The 22,859-nt window shown below is 37.4% G+C and overlaps 1 protein-coding gene across 1 annotated transcript in view; it reads right to left on the reverse strand.

Annotated features, from left to right (window-relative positions):
- LOC128666901 (growth arrest-specific protein 7-like) overlaps nucleotides 1–22,859 on the reverse strand; it is a 580,973-nt gene that overhangs the window by 851 nt on the left and 557,263 nt on the right. The window lies entirely within an intron of this gene.

Below are 22,859 nucleotides of genomic sequence, written 5' to 3' on the forward strand. Positions count from 1 at the left end.
ACAAAAATACACATATAAACACATAAATACACATATAAACACAAGGATACACATATAAACACATAGATACACATATAAACACATAAATACACATATAAACACATAGATACACATATAAACACAAAAATACACATATAAACACATAAATACACATATAAACACAACAATACACATATAAACACAAAAATACACATATAAACACATAAATACACATATAAACACACCACCAGCAAAAGAGTATGACTCACTGAAGGCTCAGATAAAGGCTAGTAAGTTTTAGCAATACTGTAAAAGTATTTTTTAATTAAAGTGACATTGCAGTCAAAACTGGAATGGATATGGATGCATTTCAGTTTTGAACATAAGCATTTTTTGCAATACACATGTATTAGCAAAAATGCTTTTTGTAAAAGCTATAGCTGTTTTAAAATTGTATTTAAGTATGCTCCGTACACCAGCATTTTAAACACAGAACTTGCTCAGAGAGCCTAGGGTGCTTGTTCCATATGGTAATGACTCAATTTGTTAATTGCTGACATGATACAACCCCCACTGGTGCTCTGAGCAGCTATAGTATGTAAAATGCTGGTGCATTGAGAATATCTAGTTATGCTTCACGTGTAGAGAAAAATATTATCTTTAAAACAGTGATGAATTTTACTAGAAGCATTTTTTTCCCAATACATGTACAGGGAGTGCAGAATTATTAGGCAAATGAGTATTTTGACCACATCATCCTCTTTATGCATGTTGTCTTACTCCAAGCTGTATAGGCTCGAAAGCCTACTACCAATTAAGCATATTAGGTGATGTGCATCTCTGTAATGAGAAGGGGTGTGTTCTAATGACATCAACACCCTATATCAGGTGTGCATAATTATTAGGCAACTTCCTTTCCTTTGGCAAAATGGGTCAAAAGAAGGACTTGACAGGCTCAGAAAAGTCAAAAATAGTGAGATATCTTGCAGAGGGATGCAGCACTCTTAAAATTGCAAAGCTTCTGAAGCGTGATCATCGAACAATAAAGCGTTTCATTCAAAATAGTCAACAGGGTCGCAAGAAGCGTGTGGAAAAACCAAGGCGCAAAATAACTGCCCATGAACTGAGAAAAGTCAAGCGTAGAGCTGCCAAGATGCCACTTGCCACCAGTTTGGCCATATTTCAGAGCTGCAACATCACTGGAGTGCCCAGAAGCACAAGGTGTGCAATACTCAGAGACATGGCCAAGGTAAGAAAGGCTGAAAGACGACCACCACTGAACAAGACACACAAGCTGAAACGTCAAGACTGGGCCAAGAAATATCTCAAGACTGATTTTTCTAAGGTTTTATGGACTGATGAAATGAGAGTGAGTCTTGATGGGCCAGATGGATGGGCCCGTGGCTGGATTGGTAAAGGGCAGACAGCTCCAGTCCGACTCAGACGCCAGCAAGGTGGAGGTGGAGTACTGGTTTGGGCTGGTATCATCAAAGATGAGCTTGTGGAGCCTTTTCGGGTTGAGGATGGAGTCAAGCTCAACTCCCAGTCCTACTGCCAGTTTCTGGAAGACACCTTCTTCAAGCAGTGGTACAGGAAGAAGTCTGCATCCTTCAAGAAAAACATGATTTTCATGCAGGACAATGCTCCATCACACGCGTCCAAGTACTCCACAGCGTGGCTGGCAAGAAAGGGTATAAAAGAAGAAAATCTAATGACATGGCCTCATTGTTCACCTGATCTGAACCCCATTGAGAACCTGTGGTCCATCATCAAATGTGAGATTTACAAGGAGGGAAAACAGTACACCTCTCTGTACAGTGTCTGGGAGGCTGTGGTTGCTGCTGCACGCAATGTTGATGGTGAACAGATCAAAACACTGACAGAATCCATGGATGGCAGGCTTTTGAGTGTCCTTGCAAAGAAAGGTGGCTATATTGGTCACTGATTTGTTTTTGTTTTGTTTTTGAATGTCAGAAATGTATATTTGTGAATGTTGAGATGTTATATTGGTTTCACTGGTAAAAATAAATAATTGAAATGGGTATATATCTGTTTTTTGTTAAGTTGCCTAATAATTATGCACAGTAATAGTCACCTGCACACACAGATATCTCCCTAAAATAGCTATAACTAAAAACAAACTAAAAACTACTTCCAAAACTATTCAGCTTTGATATTAATGAGTTTTTTGGGTTCATTGAGAACATGGTTGTTGTTCAATAATAAAATTAATCCTCAAAAATACAACTTGCCTAATAATTCTGCACTCCCTGTATATTGCAAATATAGTTCTATTAAAATATGTAATTTATCTATGTGCATTTCATTTTTGACCATAATGTCCCTTTAAGGTATGTACATTGTTTCTTTAGACATAATGCTATTGAACACTTATAACTCTCACATGCAATGGGAAACAAAAAAAAAAAAGAGTGTGACTCACTTTATTACTATATTCGCTTTATTGCGGTAGTCTACTCTAGTGCAATAGTGTGATAGTAAAGTGCTATAGCACAATATTGTGATAGTACAGTGATCTAGCACAATAGTGTGATAGTAAAGTGCTATAGCACAATATTGTGATAGTACAGTGATCTAGCGCAATAGTGTGATAGTAAAGTGCTATAGCACAATATTGTGATAGTACCGTGATCTAGCACAATAGTGTGATATTAAAGTGCTATAGCACAATATTGTGATAGTACCGTGATCTAGCGCAATAGTGTGATAGTAAAGTGCTATAGCACAATATTGTGATTGTACCGTGATCTAGCGCAATAGTGTGATAGTAAAGTGCTATAGCACAATATTGTGATTGTACCGTGATCTAGCGCAATAGTGTGATAGTAAAGTGCTATAGCACAATATTGTTATAGTACAGTGATCTAGCGCAATAGTGTGATAGTAAAGTGCTATAGCACAATATTGTTATGGTACCGTGATCTAGCGCAATAGTGTGATAGTAAAGTGCTATAGCACAATATTGTGATAGTACCGTGATCTAGCGCAATAGTGTGATAGTAAAGTGCTATAGCACAATATTGTTATAGTACCGTGATCTCGCGCAATAGTGTGATAGTAAAGTGCTATAGCACAATATTGTTATAGTACCGTGATCTAGCGCAACAGTGTGATAGTAAAGTGCTATAGCACAATATTGTTATAGTACCGTGATCTAGCGCAATAGTGTGATAGTAAAGTGCTATAGCACAATATTGTTATAGTACCGTGATCTAGCGCAACAGTGTGATAGTAAAGTGCTATAGCACAATATTGTTATAGTATCGTGATCTAGCGCAATAGTGTGATAGTAAAGTGCTATAGCACAATATTGTTATAGTACAGTGCTCTAGCGCAATAGTGTGATAGTAAAGTGCTATAGCACAATATTGTTATGGTACAGTGCTCTAGCGCAATAGTGTGATAGTAAAGTGCTGTAGCACAATATTGTTATAGTACAGTGCTCTAGCGCAATAGTGTGATAGTAAAGTGCTATAGCACAATATTGTTATGGTACCGTGATCTAGCGCAATAGTGTGATAGTAAAGTGCTATAGCACAATATTGTTATAGTACAGTGCTCTAGCGCAATAGTGTGATAGTAAAGTGCTATAGCACAATATTGTTATAGTACAGTGCTCTAGCGCAATAGTGTGATAGTAAAGTGCTATAGCACAATATTGTTATGGTACCGTGATCTAGTGCAATAGTGTGATAGTAAAGTGCTATAGCACAATATTGTTATAGTACAGTGCTCTAGCGCAATAGTGTGATAGTAAAGTGCTATAGCACAATATTGTTATAGTACAGTGCTCTAGCGCAATAGTGTGATAGTAAAGTGCTATAGCACAATATTGTTATAGTACAGTGCTCTAGCGCAATAGTGTGATAGTAAAATGCTATAGCACAATATTGTTATGGTACCATGATCTAGCGCAATAGTGTGATAGTAAAGTGCTATAGCACAATATTGTTATAGTACAGTGCTCTAGCGCAATAGTGTGATAGTAAAGTGCTATAGCACAATATTGTTATGGTACCGTGATCTAGCGCAATAGTGTGATAGTAAAGTGCTATAGCACAATATTGTTATGGTACCGTGATCTAGTGCAATAGTGTGATAGTAAAGTGCTATAGCACATTGCTATCAAGCTGACTGAGTAAGGTATCTCTTAAATGCACATATTAAATTATATTATCCTTGCTACCCATTGTAAAGCAATAACTAGTTTCTTGTAGAATATCACAAACAGTTAAAAAGGCAGAATCTACATAAAATGTAATGTAATAAAACTAGATTGTACATTTTACAAAACTAAAAGGGACATCAATACATTCCAAATCCTTATAAAAGAATGCATTGTATTACATTGTAGAAATGTGCGTTCAATTTTGTGTCTTATTTCAACTCCTTTTTATATCTAACATCCTATATCTTATCAAACCTCCTGCACAGGTCTCCTAACCAAGCCCCAAAGTATCAGATGTATCCTGTTTATGTTATCTGTCTTTTTATATGCAGGGAAAGGGGGAGTGTCTGTTCTTATTGTTTTCCCAGCCTCTTTCAGTGGGTGTCCCAGCCAAACCTCATCAACAGTGCTAAACTGGGAGCTTCTAAGTACGTTTTTAAAAGGTTTTATACTGGATTGTTAGATCAGTATCTGTGCATATTCTTCTTTATAGTAGTGTCTATTACATGCAGTTATATGAAAACTGGTGTATACTTTTCCTTTAATCTTGAGGATTTAAACCTTTTAAAGTAAATACATTTTTAACAAAACAATTGCTATTTGCTAAATACTCCCTTGATTATTAAAGGGGTAGTTAAGTCAAAATTTAATGTTCATGATAGAGATAGATCATGTCATTTTAAGCAACTTTCCAATTTACTTCTATTATCTAATTCACTTTGTTCTTTGTATATCCTTTGTTGAAGAGTCAATCTAAGTAGGCTAATTGGAGGTTAGGGGCGTGCATGTGTCTTTAGCATTATGTGACAGCAGTATTTGTAGTTATGTATAACATTGCGATAAACATGGTTGTAAACACTGCTGCCAGACAGTATAAGTTACCGCTACTTTTCTATGGCATCTGCCTGCAGCCCCGACCTAAAGATCTATTAGGTTTTTTTTGGGTGATGTTTTTGCCGTTTTCCAATCCAATTCATGGCATTTTGGCATGTTTCTACCCCCACCCCCCAAAAAAAATTGATCTTTTGCGCATGTGTTAGCGACGTCATGCGTCTTCTCTTGCGTGACTCATTTACATTACGGCCGCAGGGGTTGCATAAAGCATGCACAATAAATTTGGTAAAGATCATCATTGTGTCATGCATAATTAGAAAGCGGGTGGGACCTCTATCTAAATCACAGTGGCAATACAAGGAAGTATAATCATGCTCGAATGGATCAGTAAGTTTTAATTTTATCAACAAATCGATTTTATATTAACATAAAAAGTTAGTGACTAATAAAACATATAATGTTGTAAAAGAATATATGGTCTGAAAATGCCAAAACTACCATCACTTCAGTATTTAGCAGGGCGGTCAGTAAATCTGCTGGGTGGAGTGCCCATTAAGGGCTAGATCACGAGAGGAGCGGTAGTTTGCACTCCAGCTCAAGCATAAACACGGCTAGAAGTAAGCTTTTCACATGCGCCGGGTAGGGCGCATATTACAAGTTAAAAGTAAAAGGTTTTCACACGAGCGCTATTCCGGTGCATGCCAAAAAAATCAACTTAGAATATTGCGTTTGCGTTAACGCATTTTCTCAAGTGCGGTAACCCAACAGGGATTATGAATATTTCACATTCAAATGTTCTTCACATAGAAGAATGTGTCCTATTTATTCTTAAATACATATTTCTACATATATATGATTTTTTTGGGTAAAATATATATCATATATATATATATATATATTCGCATTGATTGGAGTAGCCGTGTTAGTCCAGAGATTTAGATATCAAAATAAGAATATTGCATTGAGCAATGATACTTTTTTTATTGGACTAACTATACATTTATAAGATGACAAGCTTTCGGAAGAATGTATTCCTTTTTCAAGTCTGAAGCAATACTGACTAATACTGCAAAAAAAGACTGCTGGCTGAAGATTCTTTAGGATGTTTGTTCCTCCTAGACGGAATGGGGTGGAGGCTCATTTTGCGGCCCCCTTTCACTTTGCAATTCCAATAACACCTGGCCTCGACCTCTAGTCATATGGAGTTATTATTATTTTACTAGGCCTCGAATGCCGCCACAAGTTAATGTTTATAGTTATGACTTCAGTTAAAGTCAGGTTTATTTAAATGTTAAATAAACATCACCATGATATGGTCTTATACCCAACTCTCTGTGTCCGTGTCTTTATTGTTATAGAGGGTAAGTTAATAAGTTATTGGTTTTAAGGATTGTAGCTACTAGGTAGAGCATCAGCCCTTATTCAATTGATGTCACAAATTGTAAGATAAAAAGCAGAATTGTCAGGTACTTTGCACTGCGTGTGTGTTTGCACCAGCGTTACAATTATTTAACTTTAAATGTTTAGTCAAAAGTGTGTGATTGTATTTCAATCATCAGGTCTCTAATGTTACATTTCTCTATTTGATATGTAGCATTTGAAAGTTCATTCCTATGGTGTTTTAGAATCAATACATTTACATGTTGCTATTTCTTAAATTGAATGTTACATAAATAAGGAAATGTCAAGTCTGTTTGCTAAACTGATTGTCAGAATTTACTGTGAGCATTCAGTGAAAGTTGTCATATGATGTTGATTTAAAAAGATGGTAAATTCCCCTAACTAAAACTTTAAATATTTTGAAAGCTCTTGTAATTTTAAGCATATCGATGTGCTTATTTTAGTGAAAATCAAATTCAACTTCTAGAAAAACCCTTTTTGTTAGGCTCTGTTACCTGCTTCAATATTAATCTGGGATTTGACAGGCAGCTCTTTCAGCCAATAGGAGTCACCATACGTCCTATATAAGTTACTGACAGCACTCTCCCGTGCTAGTAACTAGAAGCTGACTCAGGCGTGAAGCGCAACTGCCCAAGCGCCACTCACTATACTATTTGCGCAGCTGAAACAGTGAGCTAATCGCTCCTGGTAAAGCCAATTCACTGTTTCAACTGCGCAAATAGTGTAGCGAGTGGGGCTTGCGCAGTTGAGCTTCACACCTGAGTTGGCTTCTAGTTACCAGCACGGGAGCGTGCTGTCAGTAACTTACATAGGGCATATGGTGCAGCTCCTATTGGCTGAAAGAGCTGCCTGTCAAATCCCAGATTCAGAAAATCTGAGACAGAGGCTGTATTGACAATTAGAAGTTCTCCGTTTATAAGAGACCCTGAGTGCACCTATATCCAAAAAGCACTCTTCTCGTAGAGGCTGTATTGAAGCAGGTAACGGAGCCTCACAAAGAGTTTTTTTTATAGAAGTTAAATTTGATTTTCACTAAAATAAGCACATCAATATGCTTAAAATTACGAGATTTCAAAATAATAAAAAATAGGTGAATTTACCATCACTTTAAATGAACATGCAAAAGTTTACCCAGTGATGACCCAATAAAAAGCATTTCTCAATACAGTATTGGGTCACAATCTCAAAAAACATATATTTGGGGCAGATTACAATTAGAAAGGATTATAGGGACAGTAAACACATTGGGCCTGATTACAAGTGGAGCGCAAATTTTTTGTAATTGTTGTAATCTGGCACACAGAGAAATAAAGTACCCTTCCCTCCCTTCCTACCTACCTCCCATATGATTTATTAAAGGGACACTGAACCCACATTTTTTCTTTCATGATTCAGATAGAGCATGGAATTTGAAGCAACTTTCTAATTTACTCCTATCATCAAATGTTCTTCATTCTCTTGGTATCTTTATTTGAAAAGCAAGACTGTAAGTTTAGATGCTGGCCCATTTTTGGTGAACCTGGTTTGTTCTTGCTGATTGGTGGATAAATTCACCTACCAATAAACAAGTGCTGTCCGCAGTTCTGAACCAAAAATTGGCTGACTCCTTAGCTTAGATGCCTTCTTTTTCAAATAAAGATAGCAAGAGAATAAAGAAAATGGATAATAGGAGTAAAGTTGATTAAAATTGCATGCTCTATCTGAATCCCAAAAGAAAAAAATTGGGTTCAGTGCCCCTTTAAGGTACAAAAAAAACAGCATTGTTATAGCAGTTTTTCTTAGGTAATTTGAATTTGTTATGTTTAACATGACTTTCATTTTAACAGACCATGACACTTTTTTCACTTTGCTAGGTTCATTAACTGATATATCTATAAGTGTGTGTGCAAATGTAAAATATGATAATGTTATGCAAACTGAATTGCAAATTGTGTGAAATTTTAGTTTACTTCTTCATGATTGCGTTTTTGTGTTGTTTTATATTATTTATAACGCTGGATTTATTATTACAATAATTAACAGATTTTTTTTAAGTGATTTTAAAGTGACATACATGTTTTACTATTTAAGGGACATTGTAGTAAACTTTTATTTGTTTATTTTTTTCATCTAAGAGAAGTCATCTTTTCTCTTCATACTTGCCCCTCTCTACCAGTAATGCAGAGGAAGTGATGATTAGCTGAGTACAAAACCAATACTGCAATATTAGTTTCAACTTAGATTTAAAGGGACAGTCAACACCAGAATTTTTTTGTTTAAAAATACAGAATCCCTTTATTACCCATTCCCCAGTTTTGCATAACCAACACAGTTATAATAATACACGTTTTACCTCTGTAATTACCTTGTATCTAAGCCTCTGAAAACTGCCCCCTTATTTCAGTTCTTTTGACAGACTTGCATTTTAGCCAATCAGTGCTCATTCCTAGGTAACTTCACGTGTGTGAGCTCAATGTTAGCTATATGAAACACTAACGCCTCAGATTAGAGGCGCCTTCAAGGTCTAAGAAATTAGCATATGAACCTCCTAGGTTTAGCTTTCAACTAAGTATACCAAGAGAACAAAGCAAAATTGGTGATAAAAGTAAATTGGAAAGTTGTTAAAATATTGCATGCCCTATTTGAATTATGAAAGTTTTTTTGGGACTTGACTGTCCCTTTAAGCAGGACCACTCAATACTTTTCGTACAAAGTCCCTTTAGTGCATTTCTTCCTTGTCCCTTTAAATTAATGTACAGTTACCTAGCCTTACTAAGCCAAAATATGAGAATTTTAAATTTAAAACTGCATATTTAACTTAATTTAAAAACAACACATTTTTTAAAAAAAAAATCAGCAAAGGTTTCAGCTGCCTCCTGTGATTCCCATTGCTTTCCATTTTTTTCATTTTTTTATTTTTAAAAGTCTAATTTTCAATGTTTATTTTAATAAGGAAGGGTTGTTTATGCCACCCCCCCCATAACTTCTCAAATCAGTGTTTATAAACTCCAGTCTTCAGGACCCTTAACAGGCCAGATATTCATTATATCTTAACTAGAGCTCAGATAGAGAATGTCATTTTAAACCATTTTCCAATTTACTTTTATCACCAATTTTGCTTTGTTCTCTTGGTGTTCTTAGTTGAAAGCTAAACCTAGGAGGTTCATATGCAAATTTCTAAGCCCTTGAAGGCCGCCTCTTCTCTCAGGGCATTTTGACAGTTTTTCACCTCTAGAGGGTGTTAGTGCATGTGTGTCATATAGATAACACTGTGCTCACACACGTGGTGTTCAGGTGAGCCAGCTCTGATTGGCTAAAGTGGATGTCTGTCAAAAGAACTGAAATAAGGGGGCAGTTTGCAGAGACTTAGATACAAGGTAATCACAGAGGTAAAAAGTGTATTGATATAACTGTGTTGGTTATGCAAAACTAGGGAATGGGTAATAAAGGGCTTATCTATCTTTTTAAACAATAAAAATTATGGTGTAGGCTGTCCCTTTAAGATATAATGAATATCTGTCCTGTTAAGGGTCCTGAGGACTGGAGTTTACAAACACTTTCTTAAAGGGACGTGAAAGACAAAAATTAAACTTTCATAGTTCAGAGAGAATGTGCAATTTTATGAAATTTACTTTGTTCTCTTGGCATCCTTTGTAGCTGTTTTGCAGTTTTTAGATGCTCACATGTAACCCCTACAGTAGGACATTTTCAGTGAGAAATCCACACATGTATTTTGTATATACAGTATATTCTATATATTATGTATTGTTATTTTGGTTTTCAGCAGGCCCAGCAGATTTAAACTATACCATTATGCTATTTATATATCATGTGATGTTTAACACATGTTTAACAAAATGTGTTAAAAATGTATATTTTCATTAAAATTTTAATAAACAAGGTTCAGGGGCGGAACTACCATTATTGCAGCAGGTGCGGTGGCACCAGGGACGAAGTGCTGGGGGGTCCATAGCAGCCAGTCTGTACATAGGTGACTGCAGAAGGTGTACAATCCTAATGCTTGGGAGCTTTTATTAGTGCAGGTTGCAAGTCCATCTATCTATCTATCTATCTATCTATCTATCTATCTATCTATCCTCAAAATCATTACAGAGTAACGTATATTATTACTATTAGTTACTACTGAGTTACCTTTAGGGGGCCCAAAAAAAGTTCCACCAGGGCCCTCTGCTGAGTTGGACTGCTAATGACAAGGTTGTAAGCAATGTGCTTGCATGTGTTTTTTTTCTTTCTTAATGTTATAGTCAAAAGAAGAAGGGATATTCTTCATTTAAATAAGGGTCTCTTAGGGGCCCCATGTGCCTCTACTCATCTAAATAAATATTTATTCTACAAATCAGGAGATATGGTTGTATAAGAGGGACAGTGAGACAGAACTTATAGTTAGGGACTTTCTCTCTCAAAAAGCGACAGCTGGGAGGTTTGCGCTAGGACTTTTTAGTTGCCTATTATAAGTATAAGTGTATTTAAATGTGTTTTTATTTGTTTATTTTTAATTGTGCTTTAACGTTACATTCTTACACACTGTTTGAAGAGCGGACAGTTGCCTCTCAAATGATGGGTCTATGGCAGTGATGGCTAACCTTGGCACCCCAGATGTTTTGGAACTGCATTTCCCATAATGCTCAGGCACTCTGTAGTCTAGATGAGCATCATGGGAAATGTAGTTCTGAAACATCAGGGGGCCAAGGTTAGCCATCAGTGATCTAGGGGGTTTCTAGGGCTTAAGATAGCTGGGATCAAGAGGTTTGAATACTTAATGCTCCATCCAGCTCCCTTAAACTCCTTACTGCTGCCGAACACTTCAGCTCTCCCATGCATGGTGATGTCACCAACATTCCCGGATTCCCCTGGCAATGCTGGGCCACTTAGCCACTTTGTATGTGGGGGTAAGTGCAGGGGGCTCCAAAAGAAACCCCCACAGATGACAACATGTGATCGTCATTCGTACTAAAAGAGTTAATTAAAGATTATATGTTGAAATTAAACGTCCTTTTAAAAAATATATATTTTCAAATAGCACATTTTCAAATTTTTCAATTTAAAGATACACACTTGTATTTTAGTTGCAATTTGTTTCCACTATTTGTTCATTTACAGATATAAATAGAAATTCTCTATGGTAGAAAATCATTCAGTGTTTGTGTGGGTGTAATGGGATGGTGAGATCAAGATATCCTCTGCCATGTATTCTCTATAATTGCAAAAATAATGTATTGCACAAAGGTTCTTATTTATTTACTGTGTGATTTATAAGACAAGTCCCTTATTATTAATTTTTAATAATACATGTATTACAGTGTCTAAAAATATCACCCATTGATTAACATGGCCAGTGCAGTAGTGTAGGAAATATTCTGAAGGCTATTTGTGTTGGAGGTGCCACCTTGGCAATGATTTTTTAATTACACATACTGCAGGGTGTGTTGAGTTGAACATGCATGGTGCTGTCCAGCAGCACTATTCATCTGCTGTCCAGCAACATTATTCATTATTTATGTTCCTCCCTGCCTACCCTGCAGCATGTGTAACTCAAACAAATATACCCTTGATAGGTTGTCACAGCTCATTTTCAAGTAAATACTACAACCCCTTTCTACAATAAAAGTAACCCTTCACCCCCAAAAAAGTTTGTACTCACCAACTTGACTTGGTTAAGAGGTTATGGGGTGGTTTGGTCTTTAGGTTATGGCAGATTAGTGGTTAATAGTGTAGGGTGTGCTAGGGGTGAGGGAGCATAAGGGTTTAATAGTTTAATATATATTGTATGTATTGCATCTAACATGTTATTTTTATTGTTATTTTTATTACTTTAAGCATAGATATATAATTTTAATTATATATTTATGTTTAAAATAATGAAATGAACAATCAAAAATAACTACATGTTAAATTAGATACAATACAAAAAATAATATGCATTATAAATGACAATGCATATCATTTTAACATTGGATATAAATGTAGCGACCTTACTCCTATAGTTTTAATAGGGAGGGTTTTTTTTTGTATATTTATTTATTCAGGTAGATTTCAGACATTATATGGTATAGGCATTCTGTGGTAGTTAGCTGGGCATTCCAGGGGCAGTATAGGGAACACATGACATAGGTGTAGGTGGTATTAGGGAGTTGGCTGGGTGTTCCAGGGGCAGTATAGGGAACACATGACATAGGTGTAGGTGGTATTAGGGAGTTTGCTGGGTGTTCCAGGGGCAGTATAGGGAACACATGACATAGGTGTAGGTGGTATTAGGGAGTTTGCTGGGTGTTCCAGGGGCAGTATAGGGAACACATGACATAGGTATAGGTGGTATTAGGGAGTTGGCTGGGTATTCCAGGGGCAGTATAGGGAAAACATGACATAGGTGTAGGTGGTATTAGGTAGTTGGCTGGGTGCTCCAGTGGCAGTATAGGGAACACATGACATAGGTGTAGGTGGCATTAGGGAGTTGGCTGGGTGTTCCAGCGGCAGTATAGGGAACACATGACATAGGTGTAGGTGGTATTAGGTAGTTGGCTGGGCATTCCAGGGGCAGTAAAGGGAACACATGACATAGGTGTAGGTGGTATTAGGTAGTTGGCTGGGCGTTCCAGGGGCAGTAAAGGGAACACATGACATAGGTGTAGGTGGTATTAGGTAGTTGGCTGTGTGTTCCAGTGGCAGTATAGGGAACACATGACATAGGTGTAGGTGGCATTAGGGAGTTGGCTGGGTGTTCCAGGGGCAGTATAGGGAACACATGACATAGGTGTAGGTGGTATTAGGGAGTTGGCTGGGCTTTCCAGGGGCAGTATAGGGAACACATGACATAGGTGTAGGTGGTATTAGGTAGTTGGCTGGGCGTTGCAGGGGCAGTAAAGGGAACACATGACATAGGTGTAGGTGGTATTAGGGAGTTGACTGGGTGTTCCAGGGGCAGTATAGGGAACACATGACATAGGTGTAGGTGGCATTAGGGAGTTGGCTGGGTGTTCCAGGGGCAGTATAGGGAACACATGACATAGGTGTAGGTGGTATTAGGGAGTTGGCTGGGCTTTCCAGGGGCAGTATAGGGAACACATGACATAGGTGTAGGTGGTATTAGGTAGTTGGCTGGGCGTTGCAGGGGCAGTAAAGGGAACACATGACATAGGTGTAGGTGGTATTAGGGAGTTGGCTGGGTGTTCCAGGGACAGTATAGGGAACAAGAACAAGAGAAATGGATAACCAGAGCACTCTTAAGTGTATCAATCAATAAGTGTATTTACAGTGAGGTAATACACAGAGGAGAGATAAATAAAACTTAACATTTATTAAATACAAAGTTAAAAAGGTAGTAAATTACTACAAGTGTGGTGTAATAAAAACTGTATAAAATACAGCAGAGCTAGCAAGCCCAGGAAAGTATCCTTAGAGATGAGACTGCACCAAGTAAATCACTCGATTGACACAGAGGAAGGAATCTGCTATGTAAACACCCAAAAATGCTTGCGGATTGCACAAAAAACTAAGACTGAATAAAGAGGACAAAACGCACACCAATTAAGCTAAGCTAGTGCAATACTGAAGCGGTGTGAAACATAGCAGAACTTCCAATCAAATTACCATAAGTTACATAATTATTGTCTAACTAAAGGTGCATGAAACATCAAGTAAGCTGCAGAGCTCCTAGTGCAAGCGCCTGATGTGCATTTCGCCATATGCTGGCTTTGTCAAAGGCTAACCCGACTGGGTACAGCCTCACTGTATAAGAAAGGTAAGGGAGCCAATCAAAGGGGTTGATTCTTACACACCCCCTTCATACACATAGTCGTCATGATTTGTTCCTCATTGGCTGGCTGTATGCCACATGACTACTAATTACTAGTGAGTCATAGGAGACGGGCACAGTGTCAACAGTGTCAATAGTGCAGTGTGATGTAAACACAATCGGCGATAAACAGCATTGATCCATTCTCGACAGGACCTCATCACAAGCATCTCTCCAGATGCCGCAAGAGACATAGACAGAACCAACACTTATCCTAAACCATAATTGCCATTTGTCAATATATACGCAATTGTTTAATTATATATGTATCATTGTGATTCTTAGAGAGCTAAGAAAATAATGTTTGGTGCAAATTACTATTGGCTTTAATAGTGTAGATTACCTCAACAGCCTTTACATACCTGGGGAAATTATAGTGGTTTAGTATGGTACAAGCATAGATTCATATAATGACTACTACTTTCACATCGTTTCACTATAAATCACTGTAATGTACTTGTCAACAGTCCAACCTGCACGATCATAACAGTGCACTTCATTCACTAGTCGTCTACCACGTGATATCTAACAGTGACACGCCATAGGAGGCGGGCACAATGCAAAAGCATCATAGATAGTAAGGCTGGTTAGCACCAATACATAATTATTTATATTGTCAACAAAGTATAGGGAACACATGACATAGGTGTAGGTGGTATTAGGGAGTTGACTGGGTGTTCCAGGGGCAGTATAGGGAACACATGACATAGGTGTAGGTGGTATTAGGGAGTTGGCTGGGTGTTCCAGGGGCAGTATAGGGAACACATGACATAGGTGTAGGTGGTATTAGGGAGTTGGCTGGGTGTTCCAGGGGCAGTATAGGGAACACATGACATAGGTGTAGGTGGTATTAGGGAGTTGGCTGGGTGTTCCAGGGGCAGTATAGGGAACACATGACATAGGTGTAGGTGGTATTAGGGAGTTGGCTGGGCATTCCAGGGGCAGTATAGGAAACACATGACATAGGTGTAGGTGGTATTAGGTAGTTGGCTGGGTGTTCCAGTGGCAGTATAGGGAACACATGACATAGGTGTAGGTGGTATTAGGGAGTTGGCTGGGTGTTCCAGGGGCAGTATAGGGAACACATGACATAGGTGTAGGTGGTATTAGGGAGTTGGCTGGGCATTCCAGGGGCAGTATAGGGAACATATGACATAGGTGTAGGTGGTATTAGGTAGTTGGCTGGGCGTTCCAGGGGCAGTATAGGGAACACATGACATAGGTGTAGGTGGTATTAGGGAGTTGGCTGGGTGTTCCAGGGGCAGTATAGGGAACAAATGACATAGGTGTAGGTGGTATTAGGTAGTTGACTGGGTGTTCCAGGGGCAGTATAGGGAACACATGACATAGGTGTAGGTGGTATTAGGGAGTTGGCTGGGTGTTCCAGGGGCAGTATAGGGAACACATGACATAGGTGTAGGTGGTATTAGGTAGTTGGCTGGGTGTTCCAGGGGCAGTATAGGGAACACATAAAATAGGTGTAGGTGGTATTAGGGAGTTGGCTGGGTGTTCCAGGGGCAGTATAGGGAACACATGACATAGGTGTAGGTGGTATTAGGTAGTTGGCTGGGTGTTCTAGGGGCAGTATAGGGAACACATGACATAGGTGTAGGTGGTATTAGGGAGTTGGCTGGGTGTTCCAGGGGCAGTATAGGGAACGCATGACATAGGTGTAGGTGGTATTAGGGAGTTGGCTTGGCATTTCAGGGGCAGTATAGGGAACACATGACATATGTGTAGGTGGTATTAGGTAGTTGGCTGGGCATTCCAGAGGCAGTATAGGGAACAAATGACATAGGTGTAGGTGCAGGGGCATATTAAGGCCTAGGCACACAAGGCCCGTGCCTAGGGCGGCACTTTTTTACATTGCCCCCAGCTGCTTCTGCACTTTAACATTTTTTTGGGATTTCCAGTCGGATAGTAGAGCGTGCACAGTGCACACCACAAATACACTCTAATAACTGAGTTATTGCGAGTGCGCATATAATTTGCCTTTCACCTCTGGCTACTAACTCAGAGATGTGAACTTTTGCATCGTGGATCCGGATTGCCGCTGCCCCGTTCACACCCGAGGAGATGTGACAGTTGCTATAGGTGATGACGTGGCTGTTGCGGAGTAAACATGGCTGCGGAGTCGGACATCACTTTACTGATTAGAGCTAGCTTGAAGACGCGGTGGGGGTGTCACTGCCTGAGAGAGCGATGTGCTCAGGAGAAGCCGCCCGTGGGGTAAGTTTAATGGCAGATCCTGTGATGTGGTGAGTGAGGGGCAAAGATGGTTGATATTTACCTGTGTGCTAAAGGGATCCCTGTTTGTGCTGCAGCCTGCACATTTATTACATCTGACTGCAGAAATGTGATATGTTTGTCACAGAGTGTGGCTTGTGCTTATGTGTCTTATGTATATACCATGCATAATCTCTTTGCCAGCGCCTCACATAGCTTATTTTCTCGGTTTTAAAATTCAAATTGCGTTATTTAGAACCCTGCAATATTTTTATAGCATGATCATACCCAGCAAAGCATATGGGTGCATAGGTGTTCTATGGGCAGAGTCAGCATGTGTGGGAGCAGGGTCATCTTTCCACTGTTTATATTCACTGGTTAAAAAGAGCAGTGTTATTGGGCAGAATGGTTCTGATTGCCACTATAGAGACCTGGGACTTTACAAAAGCAACATAATTTGTACAGGATCTGGTTCTCTGCAGACTGGTTGTTTGGGACACAGGAGTTAAAAAAGAAAAGTTTAATTGTGCAGGATTGGGTTTCCAGGCAGATAGCGCGAACCTAGGAGAAGACAAGTGTAGTGTTACTGCTGCACATGCCTGCTGGGAATTGTAGTTTTTTGGCACCATTAAAATGGCAGTATAGGTGGTTTTAGATTAAATCAATCCTTAGGATTCAATTTTAGGGTAATATTTTTGTAGAAATATGCCAAACCAAACCACAGGCTCAACAGAATATTTTCTTTTTGTATTTATATGTCTCTACATGACAGGGATTGATATAATGAGAAATAGGAACATACCTGCATTAATAATGAATTAGTTTTACTGTTTACATTTGCATTAGCTGTTAAATTTTTGCTTCCACAGGACTCTTCATGTCTACATATGAAAACCTAAAAAACAAAGTCTGAAAAACGGCTGTCGCTAATAGGATTTTACAGATTCATTTACAATGTTCCAAAAATACTGCATTCAATTCTTAGGTGGTTGAACTAGCTCAGACATCCAGGTGCCATTAAAAAGACAACCAAAAATGTCCCTAATTGTATTCAAAGTTTTAGCAAACAAAACTCTAATATATTGCAAACAACTACAAAAACTTGTAGTAATCAAGGATATTAAAGTCTGGCACAGAGTAGCATCATCCTCCTGAGATATATATATATGTCACATTATAGCCTGACCAAAAAAATATTATGGCCAAAAACAGCCTAAAACTTAGGGGGGGGGGGCAGCACAATTGTAAGTGCCTAGGGCAGCACAAAACCTAAATACGCCACTGTGTAGGTGGTATTAGGGAGTTGGCTGGGTGTTCCAGGGGCATTATAGGAAACACATGACATAGGTGTAGGTGGTATTAGGGAGTTGGCTGGGTGTTCCAGGAGTGTGTAGCTAAGAAGTGATGTAGGTGTAGGCGGTATTAGGGAGTTAGTTGAGCATTCCATGGGAAGTATAGTTAGAGTATGCATTCTGTGGGAGTTAGCTGGGCATTAAAGGGGGAGTAACACGTGAAACCTCATATATTTGAACCCTTTTTTGTGCAATTTTTTTTTTAATATTTTTTATCAGATGGTGTTATTATGATTGTAACTGTAGTTTGTAATGTATTTTTTATATGTTTTGTGACACTTTTTTGTTTTGTAAAACAGTTAACCAGAGCTCTGAGGACGTGGTAATCATTCTAGCGTAAATCACGTTTGCGCTCAAGAAATCGCATTTACTTTAAACTTGTAATACAAGCGGACAACCCGACGATATAACCCTTATTGCTCACACATAACTGTTAGTGCTCCACTTGTAATCAAGCCCTTAACTTGGAATACAATTTGAGTTTTGTGTCACTTTAATTAGGGTACAGGCAGAACTGAAAGGATTGAGACCAAGGCAATGAAAGAGAGACTTGTAACAGAGACCTTAAAGGGACAGTCAAGTACAAAAAAAACTTTTATGATTCAAATAGGGCATGTATTTTTAAACAGCTTTCCAATTTGCTTTTATCACCAATTTTGCTTTGTTCTCTTGGTATTCTTAGTTGAAAGGTAAACCTAGGAGTTTCATATGCTAATTTCTTAGACTTTGAAGGCTGCCTCTAATCTAAATGCATTTTGACAGTTTTTCACCACTAGAGGGCGTTAGTTCATGGGTTTCATATAGATAACATTAAGCTCATGCACGTGAATATACCGAGGAGTGATCACTGATTGGCTAAAATGAGTCTGTCAAAAGAACTGAAATAAGAGGGCAGTTTACAGAGGCTTAGATACAAGGTAATCACAGAGGTAAAATGTGTATAATTATAACTGTGTTGGTTATGCAAAACTTTGGAATAGGTAATAAAGGAATGATCTATCTTTTTAAACAATAACAATTCTGGTGTTGACTGTCCCTTTAAGAGGAAAGGACTGCAAGCACACATGAAAGTAAATAGAGAGATAGGAAGCACAGGGTGTATAATGAAAATGATGTTAAGTTCTACAAACTTCCATGATAGAGTCATGAATGGAATTATTTCCAGTAAGAGGCACAATGGGTAGATATGTGGGATATGATACAGAGAGGATTGGTTTGTGAGAACCCCATGTGACCTGCTCACATCTGTGTGTCTGAGCTGCCAGACCATCTTGTTCCTAGCTCTCTGGATGCAGCCAGCTCTGTCCCTGGGGATATCTCCTTGTAAGCAGCCCAGCTCTCACATTTAGGAGAATTCAATTACTAAAGATACAGCTTGTCTGAATCTTCTACATAATCTGTGGCCAATGCATCTACAGTCTAAATTATTATCCTTGTTGAATTATTACTCAAAAGTAGCTGCCAAGTTCCATTGATTCTACACGATAATTTCATAATGCGCCACTCAACACAGACATGATAGATAATCAGGTTATTGACTGTATTTTAGACATTTGATTCTTAAAGAAAACAGCTTTCTAAAGAATTCCATTTTTAGAAACCCAAATCTGCTCCATGGGGAAGACAATTTAATCTGAAGCAGAATTCCTGGTAGGGAAAGATGAAAGATTAGATTCAAGCTGGGTCAAATTTACAATGAAGCAAAGTGGATTTCATGTGACCACAAAACACTCAATACTCTGGGTCTGGATACTTAAACACTGATTTAAGGGACATTAAAGGGATAGTAAAGTCCAAATTAAAGTTTCATGATTCAGACAGGGCATGTAATTTCAATCAACTTTCTAATTTACTTTTATCATCAAATTTGCTTTGTTCTTTAGGTATTCTTAGTTGAAAGCTAAACCGAGTTAGGGTCATATGCTAAATGCTAAGCCTTTGAAGGCTGCCTGCTATCTGAATGCATTTGACAGTTTTTCACAGCTAGAGGGCAATAATTCATGTGTTTCATATAAATAACATTGTGCTCACACACGTGAAGTTATTTAAGAGTCAGCACTAATTTCCTGAAATGCAAGTCTGTCAAAAGATCTGAGATAAGGAGGCAGTCTGCAGAAGCTTAAATACAAGGTAATTACAGAGGTAAAAAGTATATTTCTATAACTGTGTTGGTTATGCAAAACTGGAGAAAGGTAAATAAAGGGATTATCTATCTTTTTAAACAATAACATTTTTGGTGTTTACTATCCCTTTAAACACCTGACTGCTAAAAATCGATAAAACTAACTTCTACTGAGTAACAAAAAACTGAGTACAGTTCTTTATGCTGGAAGTTCAGCTTACCCCAAACATTTTAAGAAAAGTATTTTGTATTAGAATGTTGATCCAGTGCTTGATGCAGCTATGTATGCCGCCATATTGTAACAGCACAGCAGTCACGTGACACACACGGTGTATTTCCCTATAGTTTATGCTTTAGAAAAGCACAGCTGCAGCACTCACTCACTGGTATGCAGAGTTTGTGCTGCAGTTTATGTTGAGAATATGTTGCTGCAATACAATATTTTTTTTAACATCCTTTTCTAAGTAAAAAAAGTATATTGCTCAAACTTTACCACACTTTGACTCTCCATCGAGCATCACGTGACTGCTGTGCACAGATAGAAAAGGCTCTAGAGGGAACTCAAAGGTATGAGTTGCAATATCACTTGTACTTAGTTAAGCGGAACAGTCTAATTGAAAATATTTATTGTTTAAAAAGTTATCAAATCCCTTTATTGCCCATTCCCTAGTATGGCATAACTGACACTGTTATATTTAAACACTTTTTACCTCTGTGATTACCTTGTATTTAAACAAGGGATGGGCGAATATGTTTATATTCTAAATCGAATGTTAGAACAAATGTTATTGTAGAAATTGGATTCACATAATCAAATGTTGATAAAAACGAATATTCTTAAAAATTATATAATAGAATGCTATTTACAGTTTTCAAATGTCACTTTCACATTAAAATGCTTAGAATTAGATCGAATGTCCACATTCAAAATTTTGAATGTAGCATTCGATTTAATGAATACTATTCAGAAGTTCAAATAGTTCATGTGTTAGGTAATTTAGTAAATTGATACCTAATAGATACAAATATATAAATTTGAACGTTTCTATTTCGAATATTGTATTATTTGAATATTACATTTAAAGAGAGAATTACAAATACTATTACAAATATATCAATTTGAATTTTTCCAATTAAAATATTGAATAATTCAAATATTACATTTAAAGAGAGCATTAGAAATACTATTACAAATATATAAATTAAAATGTGTCCAATTCAAATATTGTATAATTCAAATCTAATTATTAGAACATTTGAATCAAATATTACATTTAAAGAAAGCATTAGAAATACTATTACATTAAAAAAAATGTTAGAATGTTGTACAAACATTTGAAACGAGCAAATGTGTTAAAATTTGTTTAATTTTTTTTTAAATATTGCGAAACATTTGCCCATCCCTACTCTAAGCCTCTGCAGATTGCCCCCTTATTTCAGTTCTTTTGACAGACTTGCATTTTAGCCAATCAGTGCAGACTTAAAATGCATTGAGATAAGAGGTGGCCTTCAAGGGCTTATAAATTAGCATATGAGCTTCCCTGGGTTTATAATTGCAGCAAAGTGTGTGGGGTTTATGCACTTTTTATAATAAAAAATAACATGAAGTTATAAGGTCAGCTTATTGTATTCAGTAACTGCCTGTTATAAGGTAACTAGCAAATGAATTAATACTAGAAAAGCACAAAAGAAACAATGTGCAGAAAAAGTTTGCTGCACCTTTAATACTGTATACGAGTTCATGAAATATGATAAAATAGTGTCAAAATGGTTTCATATACACATCATTCACACAAATACTTTATTGAGATATTGTAACAAACAGGCACACCATATACATGCTAAATTAAAAATAATTCAGACTCCCTATTGCGGTCAACATATTCAAATTAAATAATAACTTCAGGTTACCCTGATATGCTCCGTCTAGGAGATTAAAGGGACATGACACCCACATTTTTTTTTTTTTTCTTTTATGGTTTAGAAAGAGAATGCAATTTTAAACATCTTTCTAATTTACTTATATTATCTAATTTGTTTTATTCTCTTCATATTCTTTGCTGAAAAGCATATCTAGATATGCTCAGTAGCTGCTGATTGGTTGCTGCACATAGAAGCCTTGTGTGATTGGCTCACCATGTGCATTGTTTTTTCTTCAACTAAGGATATCTTAAAAATGAAGCAAAATAAATAATGGAAGTAAATTGTAATGTTGTTTAAATTTCTATTCTCTATCTGAATCATGAAAGAAAGATTTTGGGTTTAGTGGCCCTTTAAGTATTTTTAACTTAGCATGTACGTGATGTGCCTGTTTGTTACAATATCTCAATAAAGTATTTGCGTGAATGATGTGAAACCATTTTGACACAATTTTTTCGTATTTTGTGCACTTTCTTATACAGTATTAAAGGTCCAGCAAACTTTTTCTGCACATTGTTTATTTTGTGCTTTTCTAGTCCTACCTAGGTTTAGCCATTGACAAAGAATACCAAGAGAACAAAGCAAACTTGGTACAGGGAGTGCAGAATTATTAGGCAAGTTGTATTTTTGAGGATTAATTTTATTATTGAACAACAACCATGTTCTCAATGAACCCAAAAAACTCATTAATATCAAAGCTGAATAGTTTTGGAAGTAGTTTTTAGTTTGTTTTAGTTATAGCTATTTTAGGGGGATATCTGTGTGTGCAGGTGACTATTACTGTGCATAATTATTAGGCAACTTAACAAAAAACAAATATATACCCATTTCAATTATTTATTTTTACCAGTGAAACCAATATAACATCTCAACATTCACAAATATACATTTCTGACATTCAAAAACAAAACAAAAACAAATCAGTGACCAATATAGCCACCTTTCTTTGCAAGGACACTCAAAAGCCTGCCATCCATGGATTCTGTCAGTGTTTTGATCTGTTCACCATCAACATTGCGTGCAGCAGCAACCACAGCCTCCCAG

Source organism: Bombina bombina, chromosome 1, assembly GCF_027579735.1.
Source record: "Bombina bombina isolate aBomBom1 chromosome 1, aBomBom1.pri, whole genome shotgun sequence".
NCBI lineage: Eukaryota > Metazoa > Chordata > Amphibia > Anura > Bombinatoridae > Bombina > Bombina bombina.